Source organism: Bubalus bubalis, chromosome X (genome assembly GCF_019923935.1).
Source record: "Bubalus bubalis isolate 160015118507 breed Murrah chromosome X, NDDB_SH_1, whole genome shotgun sequence".
In the NCBI taxonomy this organism is placed as follows: Eukaryota; Metazoa; Chordata; class Mammalia; order Artiodactyla; family Bovidae; genus Bubalus; species Bubalus bubalis.
The window spans coordinates 140,423,118-140,442,246 of NC_059181.1; the positions used below are offsets into that span (position 1 = coordinate 140,423,118).

General features: G+C 43.5%; 1 pseudogene; it reads right to left on the minus strand.

The window, feature by feature from the left end:
• The window catches only part of LOC102400202, a 31,435-nt pseudogene extending 24,284 nt beyond the window's left edge, over nucleotides 1–7,151 (minus strand).
• Nucleotides 7,152–19,129: the final 11,978 nt, after the last annotated feature.

Genomic DNA, 19,129 nt, shown 5'->3' on the forward strand with positions numbered 1-19,129 from the left:
AAGAAGCATTCCCCTAGAGTCCAGCAAGGCAGGGCTGAGAACAGGACTGGTCCTCAGGAAAATTGTAGATTTACAGTGGCTTGAATGTCAAAAGCCTGCAGACTTAAAGGATTGATACTGTTAACTACAAATTGGTGCTTGCCAAGGGCATTTGCCATCTGCTTCTGTGGAGATTAACCCCTGTGCTGCTGCTGCTGTTGACCTTCAACATGCCCTGAAGGGAGTCCAGGCTGGAGAGTGAGGCACTCTGTGCTCCAGGGAAACTGGTGGGACAGGTCTTTAGACAGATATTTTCAGGATCTGATTTCATGATCCCAATCCTTGCATCTCCTCATATCTAGAAAAGCACTAAAGCCCTTCATGGTGACATCTGCTTCTCGTGACTAGCAGAAAACCTTTTGTAAAGTAAGTGCTTGATTGCATTGAAATCCCCCTTCATCAAAATCTTATATATAGACATTCCCCCACTACCTCTGTGGAGCAGTCTCTCAGAGTTATCTGAGGTGCTGTCTCCTGGGCTGCATTCCTCATTTTGCCCCTAATAAAACTTAACTCACATCTCTCACATTGTGCATCTTTTTAGTCAACAATACTCTGATGCTGAAATGCCATGCTCCAGGTGGCCTTGAAGTATGACAAATATATATGTCCTGTTTCCCAAGAGTCCTCATTTCTGATTATTTTATTCCTCTGGTGATAGTGATTTGTTAAACAAATAAAAAAATTCTATTTCCATTGTATGTCTAGTGCTCTTATTTTTAACACAATCATGAATCAGAAAAATGATCTTTTGGCAAACCACATGCTCTGATTCTTGGTTGGAAATAAGTCTTCTTAGGCTTCGAGGTCCTTTCAAGTCTCTGAATGCTTTCCCCTCAGGTATGAAGGACCTTCCAGGGAGAAAGCACTTCATTAGGACTCTGTAAGGACATAATGCAGGTTGTCAGAGCTCAATGGGCCTTTTACTGATCTCCTTTGATTTTTTTCTATGTTCTGCTTATCACAATGGCCAGGCCAACCCTTCTACCCTCCTCTGAAATGCTCAATCTTTTCCTCCATTGGATAAATTATATCACTTTCCTCTTTTATTCAGTTCATTCACTGGACATGTATTTATTGAAGGCTTACTATGGGTTTCCCAGGTGGCACTAGTGGTAAAGAACCTATCTGCTAGTGCAGGAGACTTAAGAGAGGGGGGTGTGATGCCTGGGTTGGGAAGATCCCCTGGAGGAGGGCATGGCAATCCACTTCAGCATTCTTACCTGGAGAACTCTATGGACAGAGGAGCCTAGTAGGCTAGAGTCCATAGGGTCTCACAGAGATGGACACGACTGAAGTGACTTAGCATGCACTATGGGCCAGTCACTAGGCTAAATACTTTTGACACAATGGTAAAAAAAGCAAACTTACTCCCTGACTTTATGGAATTCTTGTCCTAGTGATGTAATCGAGAAAAATCAATTAACACATAAATAATACTATTACAAAGTGATATAAGCACTTGAAAGGAAAAAAAAAATAGATAATAGCAGGACGGGCTAGAAGAAAGACAGCCCAGAAAAGGTAATAATTAATCCATGATCTGAAAGACGAGAAAGATCAGCCATGGATAGATTGAAGAAAAGAGAGTTACAGGAAAAGAGACCAGCATGTTCAAGGGCCCTGAGGTAGCTCTTTAGGAGTTAGCTACAAAAATGGCCACAATCCTTTCTTCCCTCTCTCAACACTGTTTGTAATATGACTTTAGCTCCTCCCATCAAGAGGTGGAGTTAATTTTTACACCCCTAGAATCTGGGCTGGGCTTGTACCTTACTTTGACCAATACTATATTGCAGAAGGCAGAGTGTATCTGTTAAGAGCCTAGGCCTTAAGAGATCCTACACACTTCTCTTAGAGGCTGCCCATTGCCTTGTGATCAAGCCCAGTTTAGTTTACTAGAGGATGCTGCTGCTGCTGCTGCTGCTAAGTCACTTCAGTCGTGTCCGACTCTGTGCGACCCCATAGACGGCAGCCCACCAGGCTCCCCGTCCCTGGGATTCTCCAGGCAAGAACACTGGAGTAGGTTGCCATTTCCTTCTCCAATGCATGAAAGTGAAAAGTGAAAGTGAAGTCACTCAGTCGTGTCCAACTCTTAGCGACCCCATGGACTGCAGCCCACCAGGCTCCTCCATCCATGGGATTTTCCAGGCAAGAGTACTGGAGTGGGGTGCCATTGCCTTCTCTGACTAGAGGATGAGAGACCACAAACAGTCATGCCATTCCAGCTGAAGCAAATCATCTTAGACCAGCCAGCCAGAAGCCCACCCACCAGCTGACCAAAATTCTAAGAGAAAACCCAACCAAGACCAGGTGAACCACTAGCTGAGGTCTGCCCAAACTGCCAAGGCAGGGAATTTTGAGCTTATCTTTTTACTTCCTGCTCTTCCAACTTGATCATTTCCAGTTGCAAGTCAGAGAAGCTGAAAAACCCATGGTGCAATTCAGTTTGAATCTGAAGGACTAAGAACTGGGGAGCCAATGGTCAAAGGCCCAGCCTGAGTCCAAAAGTCTGAGAACCAGGAGTACCAGTGTCTGAAGGCAAGAGAAGATGGATCCTGGGACGTCCCTGGTGGTCCAGTGGCTAAGAATCTTCCTTGCAGTGCAGGTGACCTGGGTTTGATCCCTGGTTGGGGAACTAGGATCCCACATGCCACGGAGCAACTAGGCCCCCGGGCTGCAACTACCAAGCCAAATCACCACGACTAGAGAGAGCCCATGCACTGCAACCAAAGATTCCACATACAGCAACTAAGACCACACGCAACCAAATAAATAAACAAACACGAAGAAAGCGAAGGTGGATTCCTCAACACAAGTAGAGAGGGAATGTACGCTTCCTTTGCCTTTTTGTTCTATTCAGGCCCTCAATGAATTGGATAATGCCCATCCACATTGGTGAGGGCAGTCTTTTTTCCAGTCTACTGAGTCAAGTGCTAATCTTTTCTAGAGACACTCACACAGACACATCCATAGATCATATTTTACCAGCTACCTGGGCATCTCTTAGCCCAGTCAAGTTGGCACGCAAAATTACCTGTCACACTATCTATTAGGCATTGTATTAAGTGCTGGCAATACAGAAGTGATCTAATATGGAATAACACTGCCCTCACAGAACTCTCAGTCCTTTTAATTTGTCTTAATTTCCCTTTATAATATGCGCAATGAAGACTTCTTTTTCTTTAATTTCAGTAGTTATGAACTTCAGAATAGAGAACAGTAAACCCACTAATACTGCTTCCTGATGTCATCTTTCAATATGGGGATTTGGATTTCAGATAATTTGGAAAGGACATTAGAAACCTAAATACCAGACCAAATATCCCAAGGCATTTATTTACTTTTATTTATTTTTTAATTGGGGTATAATTGCTTTACAATATTGTGTTAGTTTCTGCTATACATTCCCATGGAATTTAGATTTACTCTTTCTCTCTCTCCAAAGAAATAAAGATGGGGTGATTGGAAATATCTCACATGCTAGTAAAGTAATGCTCAAAATTCTCCAAGCCAGGCTTCAGCAATACGTGAACCACGAACTTCCAGATGTTAAAGCTGGTTTTAGAATAGGCAGAGGAAACAGAGATCAAATTGCCAACATACGCTGGATCATTGAAAAAACAAGAGAGTTCCAGAAAAACATATATTTCTGCTTTATTGACTATGCCAAAGCCTTTAACTGTGTGGATCACCATAAACTGTGGAAAATTCTGAAAGAGATGGGAATGCCAGACCACCTGACCTGCCTCTTGAGAAACCTATATGCAGGTCAGGAAGCAACAGTTAGAACTGGACATGGAAAAACAAGCTGATTCCAAATAGGAAAAGGAGTACATCAAGGCTGTATATTGTCACCCTGCTTATTTAACTTATACGCAGAGTACATCATGAGAAACCCTGGGCTGGAAGAAGCACAAGCTGGAATCAAGATTGCCAGGAGAAATATCAATAACCTCAGATATGCAGATGACATCACCCTTATGGCAGAAAGTGAAGAGGAACTAAAAAGAACTAAAAAGCCTGTTGATGAAAGTGAAAGAGGAGAGTGAAAAAGTTGGCTTAAAGCTCAACATTCAGAAAACAAAGATCATGGCATCTGGTCCCATCACTTCATGGGAAATAGATGGGGAAACAGTGGAAACAGTGTCAGACTTTATTTTTTTGGGCTCCAAAATCACTACAGATGGTGATTGCAGCCATGAAATTAAAAGACGCCTACTCCTTGGAAGGAAAGTTATGACCAACCTAGATAGCATATTCAAAAGCAGAGACATTACTTTGCCAACAAAGGTCTGTCTAGTCAAGGCTATGGTTTTTCCAGTAGTCATGTATGGATGTGAGAGTTGGACTGTGGAGAAAGCTGAGCACCGAAGAATTGATGCTTTTAAACTGTGGTATTGGAGAAGACTCTTGAAAGTCCGTTGGACTGCAAGGAGATCCAACCAGTCCATTCTAAAGGAGATCAGTCCTGGGTGTTCATTGGAAGGACTGATGCTAAAGCTGAAACTACAATACTTTGGCCACCTTATGCGAAGAGCTGACTCATTGGAAAAGACTCTGATGCTGGGAGGGATTGGGGGCAGGAGGAGAAGGGGACGACAGAGGATGAGATGGCTGGATGGCATCACTGACTCGATGGACATGGGTTTGGGTGAACTCCGGGAGTTGGTGATGGACAGGGAGGCCTGGCATGCTGCAATTCATGGGGTCGCAGAGTCAGACACGACTAAGTGACTGAACTGAACTGAATTGAATGGAAATATTTCAGTTCAGATATAGTTGTGATGATCAAATGATCATAGATATAGAACCTCATTAAGAACCAAAGTGTCTGTGACATAATCCAAGAAAATCCATGAATCAAAGGAAAGTTAAGGACTTCAGTACTTACTTCCTGTGTACCCTTTTCCCTCTCTAGTCTTGGTTGCCAGATGTCTTGAGTGTGTTGGACTAGATCAACACACTTTAGTATTTTTAAAAATTGTGTTCTGCGGAGGTCTAGATCTCCAGGATCCCCATCCCCACTGCAAACTAATATATTATATTTGAAGAAAAGTTTTCATGGCTTTAAAAATGGAAAACATGAATTACGTGATCCCAATGGTCTCATTAAGCTCTGAAGATCTATGAGTCTATAATTCATCATTATGATCTCTCACAAAAAATAATGCAATACCCTCCCCAGTTTCATTATTCTTAAGTAATCTGTCAACAAGAGGATTTCTTGGATAAAATTCTATAGATCTAAGTTTCTGTTAGACCCTATGATGGATACCAAAGTAGTTCAAGATGTGGTCTTAAACTTCTTACAATGCACATCAATTGATGATTAAAAATTCCTCCAAGGTAGCTCATTTGCAGTTATTCCTTCAGTGAGTCCTTTAAAATCGTTTCACCAGACCTCAAATCACAGCATCTTAGGGCTGGAAGGGACCTTAGGGATTTCCACAGAGATATCATTAAAATAAAACTAAGTATCTCTTATTCGCCCTCCTTTTAAAAATGTTGTCTCAAGAGAACCCTGAATATTAAACTCACACTGAAACATGTTTCCTCATTTGAGGGTTTAAAAAATATTCTAAATATATGGGGTTCTTGGCTTTGTGCCCAGGATCTTGTCTTGTAGGATAGAAGTTTAGGATAAAAGACATTTCCAGTTATAATTTCTCCCTGAAGAGGTCTTCTCCAGCTCAGTTCAATAACAGAGTAGTTACCTGGGGCAGGCAGCCTGGGGTTTCACAAAAGGCTTTCAGATCTGAAAACATGCACAGTTGATAATTAAAGTCCTCGTCCATCTGACCTGAATTTTTCTTTGGCTTTTGTGAGATTTGCCTGTACAGGTAAAATCCTATTTGAACAAGTTTGACCAGACACCAAAATTTCTAGTTTTAGCCTAATCTCCATGAGAGGGAAATGTACTGTTATAAGGTGTAGAGAAGAGCCATCTATTTGTAATTTCAACTTTTCTCACGTGAAGTGAATGTTTGTTACTGTACTTTATCTCCAAAGAGTACAAGTTGGGGGTTAGTGGGAGAATGGATGTGAGGGCAGGTTTTGTCTGTTCCAGAATAGAAGTGTTTGAGAAAGAATGTGCAGACTGCCTTTCTTCTGCACTACACTTGATCTTAGCCAAAAGCCCGAGAAGTGACAGAGGAGTCTGGCGGGCTATAGTCCATGGGGTTTCAAAGAGTCAGATGCGACTGAGCAACTAACACTTTCACTTTTCTTCTCTTCAACTGTACAGGAGGTCCTTGAAATCCCCAAATATCACCATAGTATGTGATTTCCCTCATAAAGCCTCATATGCAAAAGAAGCATAGCCTTCTTAGATTCTCTTCACTTCTGCTCAATTTCATTGCCAGCACTAGAGGCCAGTTTTCTTTTGCGGGCCGTTTTTAACATGGAAAGTAGGAGTAGCGAAATTGTTTTGACTTCATAGGAGTTCCTGTTCCTAGCTGTGGAAGCTGGGTGATTATCCAAGCTCAACAAGGGTTGGTCAACCATTGTCTCACTTTGAACATTTGGGTTATAGAAAATGAAGTTCAAGCTTGTGCCTCTGCAAAAAGGCAAATAATGACATGGCATGGACATCCCGGATTTCTCCTAAAGGTAGAGATCTCAAAGTGAAGTCTGTGAATACCTAGGGTACATCATATTTGAAAACATGTAAATGTTTTCAGGAAGTTGGATTGATTCCTTGGGACATTTTGGAAGACGACAACCTGTTCTAATGAAAGTATTTGCTTTGGAAATTACAGACATGTTAGTAAAGGGTATGTGTATGAGAGCAGTAAAGTGAATAGGTCTTGGCTTTAGTCAAGAGGTGGCAAGGATGGGGAATGTAACAGATACTGAAAGCGACGCTGTCAGAAATTGTAGATGGTTTTGCTTGGTGTTGGTTGAGTCCTGTCTTTTCCAAAAGGCCCAAACTACATATTTCTGCTTTCGATTTTAGCTCTAGGATCACAATCTCTCTAAAACTCTGTACATGTCTTCTTTCTTATTGGTTTTCCTTTACTCATAGATGATCCTTCCCACAGTCTGGTCTCTTACTCCTAACCACCAATGATCTTGTTCTCCATGCTGCCTCGGCCAATGATCTTGTTCTCCATGTTGCCTCAGCCTCTCATCCCAGAATCTAATTTTCAAGCCTCCCACTCAGGGCACCATCTCCTAACTCTCCAGTTCACCTGCCTTAGAATCATAACCCAACAATCCCAACAAACCTCACAAGGGCCCTAAAGTCTACTGATCTTACCATCATTTCACTGCTTCTCAGCCCCTAGTCTCTTCACTTCCCTCCTGGCGTTGAATTCTGTGGCCCATCATTCTAGTACACTCTTGTACACATCCTCAGTTTCTTTGTAGCCATCTCCTCTGTTATTCTCACCTGGTAAACTGCCTATTTGGTTAAATCACCTCTCCACCAGCACTGGACCTGCATCTGTGCAGCCCATTAGAGCTAGAGAAAATAACAAGCTCTGCTGACTGCTTTGGCTTTAACTCCAAGACCACAAACTTCCCAGAGCCACTGAGTGGGACTCAGCATCCTGTTATGTTCCCCCAAGCCTTCATTCCACAGGCGTAGAGGATGATTTCATACCCATCCCTGTTCTTCTTAAACCTACTACAGTATGTTCCCTACATATGAATGAGTTCCGTCAAGAGCACATTCATACGTACATTTAGTCCCTAAGTCCAACAAAGTTAGCTTTGGTACCCAACTAACACAATCGGCTATATAATATTATACTGTAGGGCTGCATTCACAAACTGGTTTAATTTTATTTAAAGAACACATTTTGCAGCTAAATGAGAAATTCTCTAGGTGCCATTTGAACAGCACTGCCAGATGGATTGGAGAAGGCAATGGCACTCCACTCCAGTACTCTTGCCTGGAAAATCCCATGGATGGAGGAGCCTGGTGGGCTGCAGTCCATGGGGTCGCTAAGAGTCAGACACGACTGAGCAACTTCACTTTCACTTCTTACTTTCATGCGTTGGAGAAGGCAATGGCAACCCACTCCAGTATTCTTGCCTCGAGAATCCCAGGGACGGGGGAGCCTGGTGGGCTGCCGTCTATGGGGTCACACAGAGTCGGACACGACTGAAGCGACTTAGCAGCAGCAGTAGCAGCCAGATGGATGCTCATGACCTACACATATATGCATAAACCCATACATGCTCACAACACCCTCACACACTCCCCAGAGGAGCCATGAAAGATGTGTGACCTTCAATAATGGTGGGCCAGTGACAAATGACCTTCCCTTTTTCTGCAATGGGTCCATGGCAGGACTCATAGAGTTGCGGAGTCCAGAGGCAGAAAACATTTTCACCCTCAGCCTTATTCTGTTACTGCTTAAAATTCCACTTTTTAACAGTGGATTCAGCAAAGTTGTGCTTTACAATAATTTTACCTGGACTGCCACTCAGTGGCCGCTTGGAGAAATACCCAGAAGAGACCTGCCAGTTCTGTAAATTCTCTAGTGAGTTTGCTGCTGCTGCTGCTAAGTCGCTTCAGTCGTGTCTGACTCTGTGCGACCCCACAGACAGCAGCCCACCAGGTTCTCCCGTCCCTGGGATTCTCCAGGCAAGAATACTGGAGTGGGTTGCCATTTCCTTCTCCAATGTGTGAAAGTGAAGTTGCTCAGTCGTGTCTGACTCTTTGCAACCCCATGGACTGCAGCCCACCAGGCTTCTCCGTCCATGGGATTTTCCAGGCAAGAGTACTGGAGTGGGGTGCCATTGCCTTCTACCCTAGTGAGTTTAGGGAGAGTTAAATGTGAAGGCGTGAACTATATTTTGCGCTTCCCAGGTAGCTCAGTGGTAAAAAATCCACCTGCAGGAGATGCGAGTTCAATTCCTGGATTGGGAAGATCCCCTAGAGGAGGAAATGACAACTCACTCCAGTATTCTTGCCTGGAGAATTCCACGAACAGAGGAGCCTAGCGGGCTACAGTCCATGGAGTTACAAAGAGTCAGAGGTGACTGAGCACGCATGAGCTATATTTTATTTTCCTAATTTGTTTGTTTGTATTAAAAAAACATGCTGAAATCCATGTTAATTAGTGTTCATAAATTTTAAGCAGTAAGAGTCTTCAAGGATAGGATCTTGTACTTGTCCTATTTACTGACTTATTTAAGTCTCATCACAGGTATTTTCAGGAGATTCAGGAGGTGCTACAAGGATTCTTCTGCAAGTGTTTCCTCTCTCAAGATCCCCCAGACACCCACTCCCTGTGAAGTCATTCCACCTCTGCTCTCCTCCCTGCCCCTTTCCTTGGGAACTTGTTTCTGGGATACAGTTCACACTCTTATCAGTCCATCTGCAATCTCTCACACAGTTTTCTAAATTTAGGGTGAAAGGTGAGTGTAGAGAGTGTTAGAGTCAAGGGCAAGGCATAATAAGGGGAAACTCTGAGTTATGGAACAAAATATTCTAAAATAATGACTTTCTTGAAGACCTCTTAATTTTTTAACTTCATGAAAGGTTTTTAAAGTAGGTTTTAAACCCACTGATTACAAAAAAAAATGCTTTTAAAAATTATTTTATTGTTGACATTGGAAAATATGAATGCTTGTTTCAGTGCAGGAGTTTCCCAAAAGTCTGATAGCCAAATTTATAATCAGCATCCATGATTTTATAGCCTCCAGTGGCTTCTTGTCTCAGTGTAAAAGCCAGATACCTTACTCAAGTTTGCAAGATTTTACACAATCTAACCTCCTGTTACCTCTCTGATTTCATTTCCTGCTACCATCCCTCCCAGTCTGCTCCAGCCACCCTGACTGGCTTACTGAAACACTCATGCCCCTGTATCCTCATGACTTGCCCTCTCCTCAAATGTTACCTTCTCTCCAAGGCCTCTCTCTCAAACCTGAACCCCATCACCTATATCCCTTTCCTACTTTTCTCCAACGAACTTATTACCCTCTGCTATATCATATACAGCTCATTTCTTTACTGTGCATCTCCTTAGCTCTTTAAAGATAAGCTCTAGAATGGCAGGAATTTTTGTCTGTTGTTTTAGAGTTGTATCCTCAATGCCTAGAATAATGCAAAGCACAAAGTACATGTGAGTGCATGCTCAGTTGCCAAGTTGTATCCATTTCTTTGGGACCCCGTGGACTGTAGCCCACGAGGCTCCTTTGTTCATGGAGTTTTCCAGGCAAGAATACTGGAGTGGGTGGCCATCTCCTCCTCCAGGGGATGTTCCCAACCCAGGGATCGAGCCCACATCTCCTGCATCGTCAGGCAGAGTCTTTACCACTGAGCCACTTGGGAAGCCCTCACCAAGTACACAATAAGTATTAAATGAATGCCCCGTGTTCATTGCAGGACTGTATACAATAATCAAGACATAGAAACAGCAGACAGAGACATTCATCAACAGACAAGTGGATAAAGAAAATATGCCACACACAGTTGCAAAAAACGGATGGAACTTGAGGACATTATGCTAAGTGAAATAAGTTAGAGAAAGACAAATACTGCTTGATCTCACTTATATGTAGAATTAAAAAAAAAAAAACTCATAGAAGCAGAGATCAGGTTGGTGGTTGCCAGAGACAAGAGGTGGGAGAATTGTTTGAAGGCTGTCAAAAGGTAGAAACTTCCAGTTGTAAGATAAGTAAGTTCTGGATATGGAATGTACATCATGTTGACTATAGTTAACAATAATGTATATTTGAAAATTGCTAAGAGACTAGGTCTTAAAAATTCTTATCAGAAGGGGGAAAATGTATAATTATGTGAGGTGATGGATGTTAACTAAACATATTGTGGCAATCATTTTGCTACATATATGTATATGTATGTGTGTATATATATGTATATATATATGTCATATATGCCATATATATATATATATATATATATATATATATATATATATATATAAAACCCACTGGAGTGGGTTGCCATTTTCTTCTCCAACAGAAGGGGGCACTCTTTCTGTCCCCTTCTGATGTCTATGTCAGAAGCTTTCTCTATCTCTTTTATACTTTAATAACACTTTATTACAGAAAAGCTCTGAGCATCAAACCTCATCACTGGCCCCGGATGGAAATCCTCTCCTCTGGAGGCCAAGAATCCCAGCTTAGTTCACAAGGTAGCAGCTTTTCACTACCATTACTAATAATCATGATACAATCATGTTACTATTATTAAGGTCTTCCCAGGTGGCACAACGGTAAAGGATCTGCTTGCCAATGCAGGATCCCTGAGTTGGGAAGATGCCCTGGAGAAGGAAATGGCAACCCACTTCAGTATTCTTGCCTGAAGAATTCCATGAACAGAGAAGCCTGGTGGGCTACAGTCCATGGGGTCACAGTTGGACATGACTGAGTAACTGAGCACACACATTACTATTATTAGATTATAGAATGGTAAATGCTAAAACCAAGGCATATACATGAACTTGGGGATCACAGTTGAAGTGACTACTTCAATTTTGGGGCAGGAGGTGGTTAGAGAGAAGGTCACAGACTTGGTGTTCAAGATTATATAGGAGTTCACTAAATTGCTAATTAGAGAAAGCTGCTGCTGCTGCTAAGTCATGTCAGTCGTGTCCGACTCTGTGCGACCCCAGAGACGGCAGCCCACCAGGCTCCCCCGTCCCTGGGATTCTCCAGGCAAGAACACTGGAGTGGGTTGCCATTTCCTTCTCCAATGCATGAAAGGGAAAAGTGAAAGTGAAGTCGCTCAGTCGTGTCTGACTCTTCACGACCCCATGGAGTGCAGTGCACCAGGCTCCTTCGTCCATGGGATTTTCCAGGCAGGAGTACTGGAGTGGGTCGCCAGTGCTTTCTCTGAATTAGAGAAAGGAAGCACCCCAAAACTGAGAGAGTTGCACCAGGCCCCTCAATCACAACATGCATTTTGAGATAGCATTGACACAACGTGAGTCATCCTTGGTTATAAAACAATTGACATGAATCTTGAAGAAAGGCAGATTTCTAAACAAATACATAGTTCATTAACATAACCTAAGGAAGACATTTCCATGAGAGAAACGCATTGGTTAGCTCAAGGTTTGAGATAAAGTTAAGTTCAGGTGGACAGGTGTCGTCATGACAACACAGGATTAGAAAAGAAAAGGAAAAAAAAAAAGTCTGTCAGTTGCAGTTTTATTTGCTCCTGCCGCTTGGGGACCTCTGGCCTCCCTAGCGAGGCTATAAACACTCTCGGTAGTATTAATTTATATGTGACGCTCTCCGGAATAGAAACTGCCTTTTTTATCTCTGTAACCTCTAAGCCTAGTGCAACACTTGGAACACATAAGGTGCTTAATAAATATTTGGTAAATTAATGACTATATGAATCAGTGAAGAAATAAATTAATCAATAAGCAAACAAAAGATGAAGACTTTATTGTGAAATCTTGTTAGTGAAAGGTTCCTAGGCAGGCTACACAGAGCTTCCTAGATATCTGAAGGACTACCGTGCTAGTTACTGCCTCTTCAGACTTGCAAAGGCCAATTTCTTGGACCACCCACTGTATTGGTTTATTGCATCCCATTATCATCAGGAATCGTGCATGCATTGTTTTTCCAGTAGCAGAGATGGCTTGTAAGCAGCAACTGGTAAATTCAATCGCTTAGATTATGGTTTAAGAGGAGGCCAAGTCCATGGCTTGGTTTTCATACATGCTAGTTCACTTAGTAGTCTGCCCATAGAATGCATTCCTAACTCTAGACAGGTAACTTGCAAATGTGAGCCAGTTGAGAACTTGGTGAAGCCTGCAGGTAAAATTGTCTGTCCTGCTGATGGTATATCAGGAGTTTTCATCTTGGGACAGGACACCAGGTCCTCCTCATTCAGTCTCTTGGCTCCTTAAAGATGCCAAGTACAAAGAAAGCTTCCAGGTGTGACTGTGGACTGAGCATCTTTTGGGATCATTCTCAGCACAGGGCAGTGCTGTGCTCTACTGCTTGCATCACTCTGAAATGAGGTGCTCAGTCATCGTGGACATGGTGCAGCCCCTGGCCATTGAGCAGTTTCTTTGGAACAAACCCATCAGTATCTTCTCTCAGCCACCTGACCTGCCTTGCAAATGATAAAGTCTTTCTTCTGCCTATTTCAAAATGGTAAAGATGTTACTGCTGCACTAGAATCTTAAAGAATCACATCCAGGGAACTAGGCTATCCTCAGCGGGAGACAATATACTTACCCCTTACTGGGAGGAAAATGAATGCAGTTACCAGCTCTAACTCACAAGGGATACAAAACAAATAGATTCCGAAAATGAAAAGCTCTACTTTCAAGTAAAAAGTATCATGATGCCAATAGCAGAATACTCCTGGCAATCCTCAGATTAAGCAGCGGCAACATGAATAAATGAAATGCTGTGGTATGTTGGCAGTGTGTAACAGCGCCGTCTCCCAGAGCTTCAGGTCAGCGCTTAAGCTTTGTCAGACCACAGCAGCTGGGAAATTAGGAAGACGTGACTGCTTGGAGGAAAATGACACAGATCCAGTTCCCTGTGGGACAAATGGAAAGGAACCCAACAGAAGGTCTCAAAGATGAAAGTCAAGCTCACTTATAATCGCACTCTCAAACAGCTCAGGTTTATTTCAAATCATATCTTCTATACTTAGCCAAGTGAATAATAGCTGGAACCTGAAACATCAGGGGCCTAAGCCAGGAGAGAATAGACTACCCTGAAACAATATACACTGATTAAATCCAATTTGGTGAGGTTTTGTTCCACTGTGACTTAATTGTATTGTGTCTGGTTATTGATCTGTGGCCTGGGTGTAGCCACACTCTCTTCACAGCTAGTACATTTTGAAGTGCTGCCCACAAACAGGAAAACATGCAAATTCGAGGTCTTCTCAAATGCTGTGGTTCTGCGGTAGAATTCTCTATGGCCGTTAAAGATGACAAGGTTGCGGACCTTTGTTGAGCTATGGAAATGTGTATACACGCTAATGTTAAGTGAATCAGTGTGTACGTATTGATTACAGCCCCTGCAGGAACCCGGTCTGTACATCAGCTAAGATCACAAGTGAACTTGGAGTGACACAAATAGAATTAAATGTGCAGGAGATTCTGAGTCTTTTGATCCCAGTAGAGTTGTTTAAGCTCACAATAAAAATAAATGAAACAGGTAAAAATAAATATACCACTGTGGTTCCAAACCTGTATAGCTGTGAAGCACATATTGAAATCCAAATCCATCAACTCCAGAAAGGGAACAGACAGCAGAAGGATGACATGGTGACACAGCAAACAAAGGGGCTTGCCTAGAAACGCATCACTGAGACTGTCAGTGATGGGCTAAAGTGGAATTTTAATGACACCGTAGATGAACTGGATGAGCACTATGCATTCTGTTTGAACAGGATTCCCTTCCCCACAATTAAGGGGGACTGTTTATTTTTCATATGCCTGCATTTTGAATCATGTGTGTAGATACCTGTGTTTTCAAATAAATCTGACTGTTAGGGGAATGTCAGGCCAAAAGCCGAGGGACTCGGCTTTGTTTCTGTAGATGGGAATGGAAGGCCCGTTAGAGGGCTGGGACAGTGGAGGACCTGAACGGCTGGATACTGAAGCCATCACCCAAACACCACCCACCTAGACTCTCTCACAGACAGGCAGGGGCAATAAAACTGTGGCTTCACTACCCACACTGCTGGGACATGTCTGTCCTCTCTCCAGTTAACTTGGCCAGACATATGGCTGCACCTGGCCAGAAGCCGAGCAGCACTGGCTTATGTGTTTTGCTATTGCTTTTCCCACCTTTGGGTCTTTGTCCTCTTCTGCACCTTTATCAGCAGAGAAGAGGAAGGGGAGGCTGTGCAGTTCCCAGGCGTAGACTGCAGCCGACCCTCCCCTAGTTGCCCACCAGAGGCAGCACCACGCAGACCACTGAACTGTTGCCATAAGTGGATACAGCAATGAGTAAGGTTCGCACGGCTTCCCCAGCGCAAGGCTTGTCAGAGTCTCATGGTGTTTCCTCTGATTTCATTAACTGAAAATTGGTGGTAATTGGAAATTTACTCTATGCAAATAAGTCATGTGATGAAAAAATACAAAGAGTGACTCCTTTGCTTATACAGTTCACTGCTGTATTTATATTTCGTCAAGAAACCGATGACTACGAAAAGGTTGCTACCAGTAACGCCAGTGATGACTGATACAATCATACCATTTTCTTCATCTGGGAGATAAGGAGATTGGTACTAAAAGATCGGTAAAGATGTATTGGATTTTGCTAGTTAAGTAGAGAGTTTAGTGTGATGTGGGCTTCCCTGGTGGCTCAGCTGGTAAACAATCCGCCTGCAATGCAGGAGACCTGGGTTCGATCCCTGGGTTGGGAAGATCCCCTGGAGAAGGGAAAGGCTACCCACTCCAGTATTCTGGCCTAGAGAATTCCATGGACTGTATAGTCCCTGGGGTCGCAAAGAGTCGGACACGACTGAGCGACTGTCACTTCACTTAGTGTGATGTGAGTGAGTTCATGTCAAATTCACATTCCCTTTCCCCTGTTTGTGGTTTAGATCACCTGTGCCACGGTCTTCTTCCTGCTTTTCTAATTCCAAGGTTGCCGTGCTCTGCAGTGACTAAAACAGACACATGGGTGATAAACAAGGAGCCTCTTGGAATCAACATGCAGCAGGTGTTAAGTCCACACCTCATGGGTAAATAAAACACCCAGAAGAAGGGATGTGTTTTGTCTCAGAATGGTGTTGGTAGCTTTTCTAAACTTACAGGATAAATTAGAGGCACTGTTCTCAGAACGGCATCTTCAGGGATGATACCAACAGTGAACTGAGAGGGGATGGGATTGGCATTTCTGACAGCTTTAGGGAGGATGGGAAAGCTAATGTACTATCTCTGCCAAGGCCATGAATTATAGCTTTATGTAACACTGTCCTCAGAAATACAACTCTCCACTGATTGATCAACACTACAAAACCATCCATCGTGGGAGGTCCCTGATAAAGTGCCCAGTGGTACTGCCTCAGAGACCCTGACAGGGTTGCACGCCCACATCCAGCCTCCCAAATGTGAATACGAGGGGGCCAGATGGAGCCTCAGCCAAGGTCTTTATTTTATAGACTGAGTTCAGGGAGGGGTTGACCTGCACTAATCCAAACACAGGAACAAAGACTGAAGTGGAAACACAGCCGCTTATAATGAATGTTGATACACTACTCATTGAAGCCTCTGAACCAGGTGACAAAGTGATGGACCTGGTCCAAGGGGACAATGGCAGGAGCAATTGCCTGGAATAATTATCTGGCTGGCATCACAGAGCCGGCCTGTTGGGGAAGCCAGTCCTGGCATTCACCCTTGCACAGCTGCTGACTTTGAATTGAGAATCCTTTGTTCTCTTTTGCTGACAAGTAGGCTAATGACAAATAGGTGATAGCATCATCGACTCAATGCACATGAATTTGAGCAAACTCCAGGAGATAGTGGGGGACAGAGAAACCTGGCATGCTGCAGTCCAGGGGGTCACCAAGAGTCAGACATGAATTAGCGACAGAACAACAACAAGGCTGACCCAGGGCCCCCAGGCAGATCTCTGCAAAAGATGGAGACTTCCAGCAGGAGACATCACCATCGAAGAGTCTAGGCATATGTATGGTATGAGGGCGAATGTTTACTGAGCGCTTCCTGTGTGCCAATAACCTGCAAAAAAGAGATGGCACGTTCAAAACAGGTAAACAAAGAGAATTTCATGAAGAGAATGTTTGCAAAGGTATGGGTAGCATTAGAGTAACCAACAAAGGATGCCAAAGCACCAGAGCTGATGCCAGGGCACTTACTTACTGAGGGGTGGGATGGGAGCAAAGTATCATCTGTGCCTGAAAGAAGCTGTGGGTGGGTATGGGGAGAGGGACACAGCCAACATGCTGCATTGAAGCAAGGAGGAAACCTGGTGAATAAATTACACTGCCCTCATGCTCCTCTTGATCTCCAGCCTCCTGTTACTGCTGCCCATTCAGTTCAGTTCAGTCGCTCAGTTGTGTCCGACTCTGCGACCCCATGAATCGCAGCACGCCAGGCCTCCCTGTCCATCACCAACTCCCGGAGTTCATCCAGAGTCACGTCCATCGAGTCAGTGATGCCATCCAGCCATCTCATCCTCTGTCGTCCCCTTCTCCTCCTGCCCCCAATCCCTCCCAGCATCACAGTCTTTTCCAATGAGTCAACTCTTCGCATGAGGTGACCAAAGTACTGGAGTTTCAGCTTTAGCATCATTCCTTCCAAAGAAATCCCAGGGCTGATCTCCTTCAGAATGGACTGGTTGGATCTCCTTGCAGTCCAAGGGACTCTCAAGAGTCTTCTCCAACACCACAGTTCAAAAGCATCAATTCTTCGGGGCTCAGCCTTCTTCACAGTCCAACTCTCACATCCATACATGACCACAGGAAAAACCATAGCCTTGACTAGACGAACCTTTGTTGGCCCATTGGCACCATCCAAACAGAAGCCAGAGGGGATGGGAGCCCGTTGATGCCATCCTTTGAGACCTTTCTCCTAGAGCATTCCCTGGCATGCAAGTGGCCAAGCCTAGGCACTGTCAGTGCCAGGGTTCCATCCCTGGTCCAGGAACTAAGCTCCCACAAGCCACATGGCATGGCCAAAATGAAAAAGAGAAAAACAGTTGATAAGACCCTTTTCCTGGTAACAGAGCAAGTTGGAGAAGGACCTGGAGGAGCAGGCAGAGAACACCCGGCACTCCCTCATGTTACAAGTAAGCAAAATGAGGCAACATGACTTGCTCAGCAAGGGAGGGGTGGAGCTGAGACTCAAACCCAGAGCAATCTGACTCCAGAGCCCATACGCAATTGCTCTATCTGATTCTTCATTTCTGGGCTCCCCCACCATTCGCATCTCATCCCCTTTCAGTTCCCTCTACACATACTCCATGCTATGGCCAAGGAGTTTCCTGCTTTCAGATGGTAGACTTTTGCACATTCTGTTTCCAGCTAAACCACTACTGTTCCAAGAAATCTCTTCAAGCTGAAGTTGCTGAGGCGCCTCCCTCTTCTGAAGCCCTGGAGGGTGTCACCTCAGCCTGGAGACTGTGAGCTCCTTCAAGGCAGCGACTTTGTCCACCGTGTTTGTCTCATCCCCAGGATCCAACCCAGTTCCAGATAGATAGCAATTAAATCGGGTTTGCGGGTTGAATTTTCAGCCCAAAGGAAAGAGGAACACAGTCTCACAAAGCTAAGAGAGTTATGAACTCTCTTATAATATTATAATATTTATGAACCCTTCCCTGGTGGCTCAGAGGATAAAGCGTCTGCCTGCAATGCGGGAGACTCGGATTTGGTCCCTGGGTTGGGAAGATCCCCTGGAGAAGGAAATGGCAACCCACTTCAGTATTCTTGCCTGGAGAATCCCATGGACAGAGGAGCCTGGTGGTTTACAGTCCACAGGGTCGCAAAGAGTCGGACACAACTGAGCGACTTCTCTTTCTTTCTTTCTAAGAGAGTTAAAAAAAACACTGAAAAATTTAAACTAGGTATTTCAAAATGCACATTATTCTAGGCTTCAATATTTTATTTATATCCCAAACAGAATTTATTATAATTTTGCTTTTCTGGATTTAATTGAAACAAACACACTAAGGACATTTAAAAAATATATTTCTGGGGGGGAAAAAAGCCTTTCAAAATACATGAAAACATGTATATAGGGACACACTTTTTCTTTTGCCTCAGGCTCAAATATGGCTTGGAATAGCACTGTTGGATTATCTACTTAAGTTTCTGACATTTTGTTCATCACAGATTATTTTGTATTAAGTTGGATATTAACAATACTGCATTAAGGGGCACTTACTTGGGGGTACAGTGGTTAAGACTCCACCTTTCCACTGCAGGGGGTGCAAGTTTGATCCCTGGTCTGGGAACTAGGATCCCATATGCCTCAGGGTAAGGCAAAAAAATAAATAAATAAAATATATGACATTAAAATATTTACAATTAATATTTTATATGCATTAAAAACAGTGATGAACATACATAAAAATGATTATACATTTAAATGTCACATGATGATTTACTAGAGACACTACCAAGTCTTCATGAAAAAAACTTGGAGAAGAATAGAAAAATAAATAA